The 9,517-nt window shown below is 44.5% G+C and overlaps 1 long non-coding RNA gene across 1 annotated transcript in view; it reads left to right on the top strand.

Annotated features, from left to right (window-relative positions):
• Positions 1–1,155: 1,155 nt before the first annotated feature.
• The window catches only part of LOC137879317 (uncharacterized), a 13,099-nt gene continuing 4,737 nt past the window's right edge, over positions 1,156–9,517 (top strand). Inside the window, exon 1 of the long non-coding RNA XR_011103727.1 lies at positions 1,156–1,231. This is a non-coding gene — a long non-coding RNA (uncharacterized lncRNA). The remainder of the gene's footprint in view (positions 1,232–9,517) is intronic.

The raw sequence follows: 9,517 nt of genomic DNA, 5'->3' as shown, positions 1-9,517 counted from the left end.
GATATATAGATCTTCTTTCCTCTCTTGTGTCCCTGTTGCCTCACATGTACACACTTTTAAACATTAACACTTCCCACAATGCACTACTCTTCATCTCACCTGTGGGCAATGTCAGACGTCACTCAGCAGAAGCTTGAAAAAAGTTCCCATCCCAGCTCCTCCAGTCCACATGTGGAAGTGTCGATACTGGACCTCAAGTTGCCTCCTGCAGGCTGAGCCATTGGTGTGTGAGCGTGTGAATGACTGCACCCTGGTGAGCAGGTGGCACCTCGTGTGTCAGCCTCTGCCATCAGGAATGTGTGGGTGAACGCTGACATTGTCATATTGTCTGCTGAGTTATAAATCATATTTGATTCATATCAGTGAGATCGTTTGGAAGAAGAGTAAATGAATTGTCATCATTCAACACTGTTTAATTTAGCTGCTGTGAATTAGACTGAAAGTAAACAAGTCCTTCTGAATGAAATTGCATAGCCATACTAAAATGAGCATAGTTTTGCAACTGCAAGGGCTATTTTAATAATTTTGGTATTAAAATAAAGGGAACACGTGTGAGATTTGTTCAGATGTGTAATTATCAGTACATATGTTACTGGTTAAGACTAAATTAAGATGGCACACAGCACAAAGTCTAAGATGGACAGTCTCTGGGCACATTATTACTTTGATTAAGTGAAGCATTCAAGAGTTAAAGAGGATCTAGTACAGAGAGGTCAGACGAGGTCAACCTAAATGTCATTTTGTTCCAGCTGTTCCATTGTAATTTTATATACTATATAATTATATATTTCACTTCTTTGATCACTAATAGTGTTCAATCTATCCTTATAGGTTGATGGTTTGGCGCCATGCTGAGAGCCTGGATCCTCTCTGAGACTCTTTATGTGGGACTTTGTCGTCTGAATTCCAGTTTGTATCTCTTCCAGGACCTTACAGGGCGAATGATGGGTCGATTTGACCCAATGAACCTTCCGTAGTCGCGTCAGAACCTCCTCTGTTGAGACAACCCAACGTGACTTTGATTGACAGAATCGTTAGCCAATCAGAATTAAAAAACTACCCGAGCGTCAAATTTCTAAAATCCGATTTGCTGAACCGTTTAACCCCGCCCCTTCAGCGAGCATGCGCACAATGACCCGCGACCTGTCATTCTATCAGAGGGCCGTCTACTGCGCACATACACAGTAACAATGAACGGATTAATTCATCTTTTGCTGCGGAACATCTCAAAGTAAGGAGCTGCTTTATGATGTGATCGATAATGCGGATTGTGATGATGGCTTTGTTTCGTACGTGACTCTGTGACGCTGTGTCGTAGCGAGATGTGATGAACATAGCTCAGGTTGCTAGCGATCTCCTGAGCTAACGGGTGTTAGCATTGAATGAATTTTCAAAGAGTTATTGGCATAAATGTGTCGAGTGGGTCTCTAGGGGGCGCTGTATGTGTTGTGATATTTGGTGTTGTATGTAGCTTTGTCTGAGTTGTGTTTGGAGTTTGTACAAACAGCTGTGATGACGTAGTAGCGCACGAGCTGCAGTTTGAGCAGTTTGACGTCATCATATTCCTCACTGATGAGAGCGCTTGTTTGGCTTTATGAGTGGGTGAATGTGTGGATGAATGCGTGTGGACCCTCGGTGGGGGCTCTCGGGTCCAGAGTAGAGCGTTCTCCTCGTTCTTCTGGTTTCATTGGCTGGACACCTCAGGTTTACGAGCATCCAAAGGACCAGCATGCACCTGGGCAATCCTGTGGTGCTTCAGCGTCTTCTTGATTTCTGTCTTCACATTTCACATTCGTCCTGTGTTTTCACGTTTGACTTTGTTCTGTTTTGAGATGAGCTAGTTTTAAAGAAGTGTTCTCACCTGTGCTGACGTCATGCATGCTCAGGTGTGACTGTGACTGTGTCCCTCCTGAGCTCACTGTGTCCTGAACACACATCGCAGATGAACTGTTGTCTGTCCTAGGCATGGACATGTCTCGCAGTCTGGGGGGACATGACGATGACTGGTTGAAGTGTGAGTCCCTCTCTGTGATTCATGTCATTATATTTTTCATGCTATCTAAAATCCATGTCGGTCTCTTTTCGTCCATCGTCACTGAAAGAACTCAAGGACATTTTGAAGACACTGACATCTTTTCTGATACTCTTCAACCAATCAAATCCCACATGTCAGCACAGGTGTGCATGTGAGAGTGTGTTATCTTCTGACACCGTAGCCTGGTGCTGGAGAAGACCTCCCACACGTGTTCATTAAGTGAAGAGCTGCTGTCATTCACTGTTTGTGTGTGTTGGAGTCCTTTCACACTCTTTTGCACTCTGTGTGGAACTCTTTAAGTTACTCTGGAGTGCTTTATAAACCTCAAAGGGTTTACTTTCTGAATTAATGGTTTGCTTGTTTTTCTAAAATGTAATTCTTGTGTTCCTGTCTACTCTACATATTACCTCTTTTCTTATGTCTTTGTTTATAGAACAAGCTCGATGTGATGTTATATGAACATAACTATTTTAATCTAACATTAATAGATATAGATGTGTGGATAAACAACACGGTCTCCTAGAAAGAACTTGAATACTAATTTGTAACAACCAATACATGTGTCTGCATTATTGTTATCAACCAGACACAGGATCTCATCACCTTTTTGATATTTAGGATGCAGGCAGTGAGGCCCTCATACGTCCTCATCAATACGAACAACTCCCTCCAACAAAAGTACTGGAAGACTGAAACATGTTGCAGTGAACGTGATTCAGACTGTGGTAATGCATCCGTATGTATGTAAAATACACATACATGTTAGGAGGCGTGGTTTGAAAAAGCAAGGGTTAGGGTTAGGGACTGAGCTCATACATACCGTATTCATTTCATACAGATTGTACATACAAAAACACAGCCAGAAGAATGATGTGTGTGAAATGAGTGACATGAGGTGTGAGTGTGATTGGAGGAAGTGGAAGTAGACCTGGTCCTGGATAGACCTGTAATGTAAACCGGGCTCATAAGGGATCAGCCCTCAGAAGCCTCCTTTGAGCCCCGTAGTGCAGCGGCACTGAAGAAGAAGCCCCAGCTGGCCCTGTGTTAGAGAACGGGCCATTGTAGTTCAAGTTGTGCAGACAAGATGGTCTGAGTGGCCGTTAGACAGGACTGGGACACCAGAGACCATGAAGACTCCCTCAGGGACAAAACAGAGAAGAGAGAGAGAACTAGTCTAGAACAATGTGGTGCTGGGAGACAGAGTGGTGCAGAGAACAAAGGAGGTCATAGCTGTCATTCGGTTTCTTTTTTTGTAGTTCTATCCGTTCTTTTGTCTGAGGGGGGAACTGTAAGAGCCAGGAGGCCCTGAACAGCAGCTGGCAGGTAGGAAGAGAAGGAGGGAGGGAAGGAAGGAGGGAGGGAGGGAGGGAAGGAGATAAGTGAGAGAGAGAGAGAGAGAGAGAGAGAGAGAGAGAGAGAGAGAGAGATGGGCGGGCAGATAGGTGAAGTGACTGGAATACACAATGTTGTATTACTACAACGTTGTGTATTAATACAGAAGATCTGTGAGGAACATATGAAGAAGGTGATGAAGCTAGGTCATCATAACAACAAGCAGGATGTAGCTAAATAAAATATGAACTTATGAAATGTATACGTCAGAATAAAAGTGTTGACCAGTGATCACCAGTGTGTGAAGAACAAATATGAGTATAAAACTTATGAACAAACTGTTTTAGCAAGATGAAAGTCCACAGCAGCAATCCATACAAGTATTATAATATTTAATGAATCCCTATATTTATTTCCTCTGTAGAGTTCAACTTTGTACATACAGTATATGCTATTCAGACACACACACACACACACACACACACACACACACACACACACACACACACACACACACACACACACACACACACACACACACACACACAGGGTCTCAGTTAACCAGGGAGTCAATAGGCTGCAGACAGACAGTGTGATTGCAGCAGATAGTGTTGCTCTCACTGCTCAGCTTCTGTGTGTCTCAGGGAGAGACGATGAACAGACTCGTCTGTCTCAGTGTCTCTGCAGCGAGCTGGAGACTCGCGGTACAACTTGCTGTTAAGTGTCTCTCTGATCTTCAGACACGTACTGCATAGATCATGTTGAATTTATGCTTTAATTGTGCTGTAATTTGGGTCCAATTGTTGCCACTATTTGATCCATTTATGACGCGTGCAGATGTTAAAGAAAAGTGCTCCTCGGAACGTTGTTCCTTGATCAGAGTACTAAAAGTCAAACATAATCACAGGCTGGCTGCGTGAAATGACTGTGATTTCACAGCAGCGTACTGTATCATATAATACACGCATACCATATCTTTTTTATGTACGAGGTAATGAGTCACTAACGCTGTCGGATAATTGCGGTGGAGTCGAGAGTACAGTATTACCTCTGTAGTCCACCTGATGTGTAGCACCAGTAAACTACCAGTGAGCCCTGTTCAGTTACACTTGAGTACATGAGTAAATGTACTTAGTTACATTCCACCATTGCATTGCACTCAAAAGTATTGTATTAATATTAGTATTGATAAGAAAAGAGACCAGCGCAGAAGGGCGGGACTAGCCGCACTCACAGCTGACATCCAATCACAATGACGCGTCGAGGTGGTTCTAGCCAATCACAGCGCAGTACGGTGGCTGTTTGAGGACCAATGGGGGAATAAAAAGTCACGCGGCCGCCCGTCTGTGCGGGAGCAACAACGCAACAAAGCGATGTGATGCAGAACTCCGTCATGACGGGTTAAGGTTAGCATAACTACCTTCACTAATCACTGGCTCAACGGCTAGGCTAGGCTAACAGGCTGGACTAGCCGTGGTGCATTCATAATGCATGTCTGCGGTTTCCTTCAGTCAGGTGTGTTTGCACCAACAACCACCTGTGACTCAGAGCCTCCATCAGCTCAACATGTGTGAACAACTGTAGTGAGTGGACGGGTCATCCATGACTACATGAATACATGAATACATGAATACATGAAGGAGCAGGGAGCAGACTTCACGCTGAGGTGACGTTCACACCGGTGAGGACAGCAGCAGTGTTTCTGGTTCAGGTTGTGACTCTAAGCGTGTGTGCACTCAGCTGCATCACATCACATCTGTGAAGCCCTTCCTATTCTTCTTCTTATTGTGTGTTTTCATCTGTGTTGTTGATCTCTGTTGTCCACCATGGTGCTGTTTTATTGTTGCTTCTGTAACACGTGTTGCACCGTGGCGTCCGTAGCTCGTTTGCTTTGTTGTCGGTAATATTTGCTTAATTGAGTTTTGTCTCTCTTCCGGTTGTATAATTGATGATCGGCTGCACGGCTGCACCGCGCCGTCAGTACTAACGGAGTAGACCACATTGTTGTTGGACAGTAGGGCTCTTTGCAGAGACGTGTATACAGTGAGATGCTAACGCACTTTATTTGTGTCCTAAATGTGTTCTTTCCCTCATCATAGCATCACCGTCATGTACATGTTGTCTTTACCACATCTCAACTGACCTACTTTAATATTATATATTTGTATCCAAGTCATCTTTCTACACAAGTAGTTGTACTTGTACTTGAGTTGAATAACAGTAGCCTACTAGGACTTGAGTATAATATTATAGTACTCTTTCCTTCCCTGCATGTATACACACACACACACACACACACACACACACACACACACACACAGAGCTGTAAACAAACACGGTGCCCAGTCTGTCTCCAAGCAGGTCAACTATAGCCTAATGTCTCGTGCATACAGCTGACCGTGTGTGTGTGTGTGTGTGTGTGTGTGTGTGTGTGTGTGTGTGTGTGTGTGTGTGTGTGTGTGTGTGTGTGTGTGTGTGTGTGTGTGTGTGTGTGTGTGTGTGTGTGTGTGTGTGTGTGTTTTGCTGGCAGTGCCAGTGGTCCATTCAGTTAAGCCAGGCAGCCTCAAACACTCAATCACCCGTTTATCTCGGCCTGTCTTCCCCCAGACACACACACACACACACACACACACACACACACCACCCTAACCAGGCAGATGGTTGTGCCACCCCTGCCAAAGCAGTGTGGCAACACACACACACACACACACACACGTATATAGACACACAAATAAAGGGGAGGGGACCGTCTGTTTCAGCTGCCTCCTCTTGTCACAGAGACGTTGGCACCGGTCGTGCCCACCATCAATCCATCATACTACTCTCTCTCCCTGTGGGGAGCTGCTTTCATGCCCACCTGTTACTGTTAAATAAGAGTACATGTATAACGGGCTGTAAATAACAGAAAACTCCCTAGAAACCAGCAGAAAAGGCAGAGTGTTGGTTTGCCGTGTTGAAGGGTTGTGTGCTACCCTGTGTAGTTTCTGACCACTAGTGGCTCACTAGAGAATGTCTCCATCAGCTCCTGCTTTGTTTGTAAGTGTTTCAGCAGCACACGAGGATGCAAACATGGTCTGTTTCTGTCCTGTCAGAATCTGGTTTTAGTGTCTTTTTTGACTTCTCTGTGGGAGGGAAAGATGGAAGGGTATAAGGAAAGGAAGGAGTGTGCACAGAAAGGAGCCTGAGAGGAAGGAGAGTGGACAAGAAGAGAAATGTCGGGATAGAGACGCAGCACTGATCTGAACGAATTCCTTCAAACCAATGTGACAGAATCCACCTACCAGCACATTACTCATGAAGACATCAGGTCGGGTTTGTGTAGTGTGTGGAGAACCTGGAGTGTAACAACACTGAGTTGTAGTCTCATAGAGGGTTATGTGCTGCACTACTTCCTGGTCGGACACATCAGTGACGGAGCGAGCTGAGCTGTTTCTGCTCGTCTTCACGCTCAGCAAAGCTCACCGGCTTCATATTGACCCGACGAGCACGACGCTGGGATCAGTCATCTCATTCAACTCTCGGCAAGACAGTGGATGATCGTATTTCTCAAAATGTTGAAGTATTCCTTTAAGATATGGTTACATTTACCCCCCCCCCCCCTCGCTTGGGTTAGAGGCTCTGGAATCAGCACCCTGGACAGCGATTTTGACACTAACCATTCTTTAAAAAGATTTTAGAAATGGAGTTAAGATGGAGGTCTCCTTGTTGAGCTGAATAAAACTCAGAGAAGTGATGTCACTGAAACCAGCTGGGTTCAAACGAGAGACCATCGTCATCATCGCTCTAACATGTTGGACTGGAGGACAGGACGCACGGGAGGAGAGGAGGGAGGATGGATCGCTGTGAGGCCTCTTGTCGCTGTCGTGCTGCTTTGCCCCGAGGCCACACACACACACACACACACACACACACACACACACACACACACACACACACACACACACACACACACACACACACACAATTAGACCTTACGACTAACACATAAATCACCGTCTTAACAAAGGCAGTGACAACTAATGTTAACGGCCAAGGCAGATCACTGTGTGGATGAATGGCAGTGGACCAGTGAGCATCTGTGTGTTGCTGTGCATGTGTAGTGCAGTGTAGTGCACATGTACAGTGTGTGTGTGTGTGTGTGTGTGTGTGTGTGTGTGTGTGTGCGCGCGTGTCCGTGTGCGCGCGCGCTTGTTTGTGTCTGACTGTCCGTCGGAAACACAACTTCGAGGAAATAGATGACTTCCCTAAAGTCTAGCTTTTACTAATGTAACACACACACACACACACACACACACACACACACACACACACACACACACACACACACACACACACACACACACACAGTCGTGCTTATCCCTGTTTCCACCTTACAAATCAACACATCCTCTCAGATTACCACACACCTTAATCTCCTCCTTAATTCCTCAATGTCTCAGGAACAAGCCAGCAGAACCCAGATTACATTTAGTCTGCACTCTGACTACGTGGCAGTGCTAAAAAATACCAACATACAGCAAAAAAAATAAATTAAAATGGAAATACCGAGTCAACCGTTTGCATCAGATTTGTGAGTGAATCCGGTGTGATTACACAGTGTCAGGATTGTGATGTGATGTCTTCTGCATGCAACAGAAAACAGCAGTCTGCACAAACAGACAGTCTGCTGTTCACCAGTGAGTCTACAGTCTGGAGGCACACAGTACGTTAATGAACATACAATACTCGAGAATATGTATTATCTGGGTATTTGCAGCACACGCGTCATTTGAAGATGTAAACGATGTGTGTGTTGTGGGTGTGGAGAATCGACCGTTAGACGCTCTCAGCTGTGTTAACACAACAACACAACAAACCTAATAACAACTATAAAGGCAACACAAAGTGGATTCTAATGCATTTCATTCCTTCAACTGTCTAAATAGATTGTTATAGTGAAGAACAATGAATAGGAAGTCAGTGTACCTGGTAGTGATGTGTTGAGAAATGCTCAGCAGTGATGTAAACATAGAGGACTCGTACTGACCGTCATAGAAAACTGTAATTTGTTCGATATTAGAAGTTAAACACAATCTATTTGATGCTAACTCAATGAGACATTTCATGCTCTAGAAGAAAATGAATCCGGTTGAATTAGAATTTAAGAAATCATCTGACAACATTTTTGTATTTAATCACAACCTTTCCATAACTTTTCTGCAACATCTCATCATTGTGTACATGCACCTAATAATGTGTGAACAGCAGCAAAATGTGCAAGAATCATATCACGTAAATCAACCTGATAGCATGAACATAAATGTGCTCAAATGTAGACTTTTAACAGATGGATGAATGGATTGTAGCCTCACCAACATCTAGAGTAAAAGTCCTGCTGTGTTCAGACTGAACGACACGCACAACACAGAACTCTGAAGACAATCATTAATGCTGATGCCTGATGAATAAAGTCTTGTTCCTTATTTCAGGGGCTGTTTGGGATTACTTGGGTTATTGCATTGCCTTAATTATTAAAAACACATATGGAGCATTCAGGTTACATACAATGTGTTTAAGTGTGCGTCTTTGTTCAGCAATCTTTTGTAACATTATGTATTTTAATGTTTATACTGTATGTGGAGCGTCTGTGCATGTATACTCATCTTTATTACCATATGATGACATTCTATACAGGAGTGTGTGTGTGTGTGTGTGTGTGTGTGTGTGTGTGTGTGTGTGTGTGTGTGTGTGTGTGTGTGTGTGTGTGTGTGTGTGTGTGTGTGTGAGAGAGACAGGACCACTAAGCCAGTCAACAAAAGGGGCCCGGTGCCGGTGGTGTGGTCTCCCTTCTGTCTATCTCAGGTAGAGCGTGTTACTGCTAATGCCCTCTAAGATCCCTGCGTCGCTACCCCAGAAGCCCCCTCTCTCTCTCTCTCTCTCTCTCTCTCTCTCTCTCTCTCTCTCTCTCTCTCTCTCTCTCTCTCTCTCTCTCTCTCTCTCTCCCACAATCCTCTTTGCTCCCTCGGTCCCTAAGCACCTTGGCGTAGGGAAGGTGGCTCGCTGCGGATTGTCTTAATCTCTCCTTTTCCTTCAGAAAAGGGCTAAGCCAACCCGAATGTCACTCTCCCTATCACTTCAAAAACCAATTGGTTACAAGGATCTATTTTTCCT

Source organism: Cebidichthys violaceus, unplaced genomic scaffold (genome assembly GCF_023349555.1).
Source record: "Cebidichthys violaceus isolate CVI_PGR_0920_01 unplaced genomic scaffold, fCebVio1.0.p SCAF_244, whole genome shotgun sequence".
Classification (NCBI taxonomy): domain Eukaryota; kingdom Metazoa; phylum Chordata; class Actinopteri; order Perciformes; family Stichaeidae; genus Cebidichthys; species Cebidichthys violaceus.
This window is presented reverse-complemented; position numbering and strand designations above follow the sequence as displayed.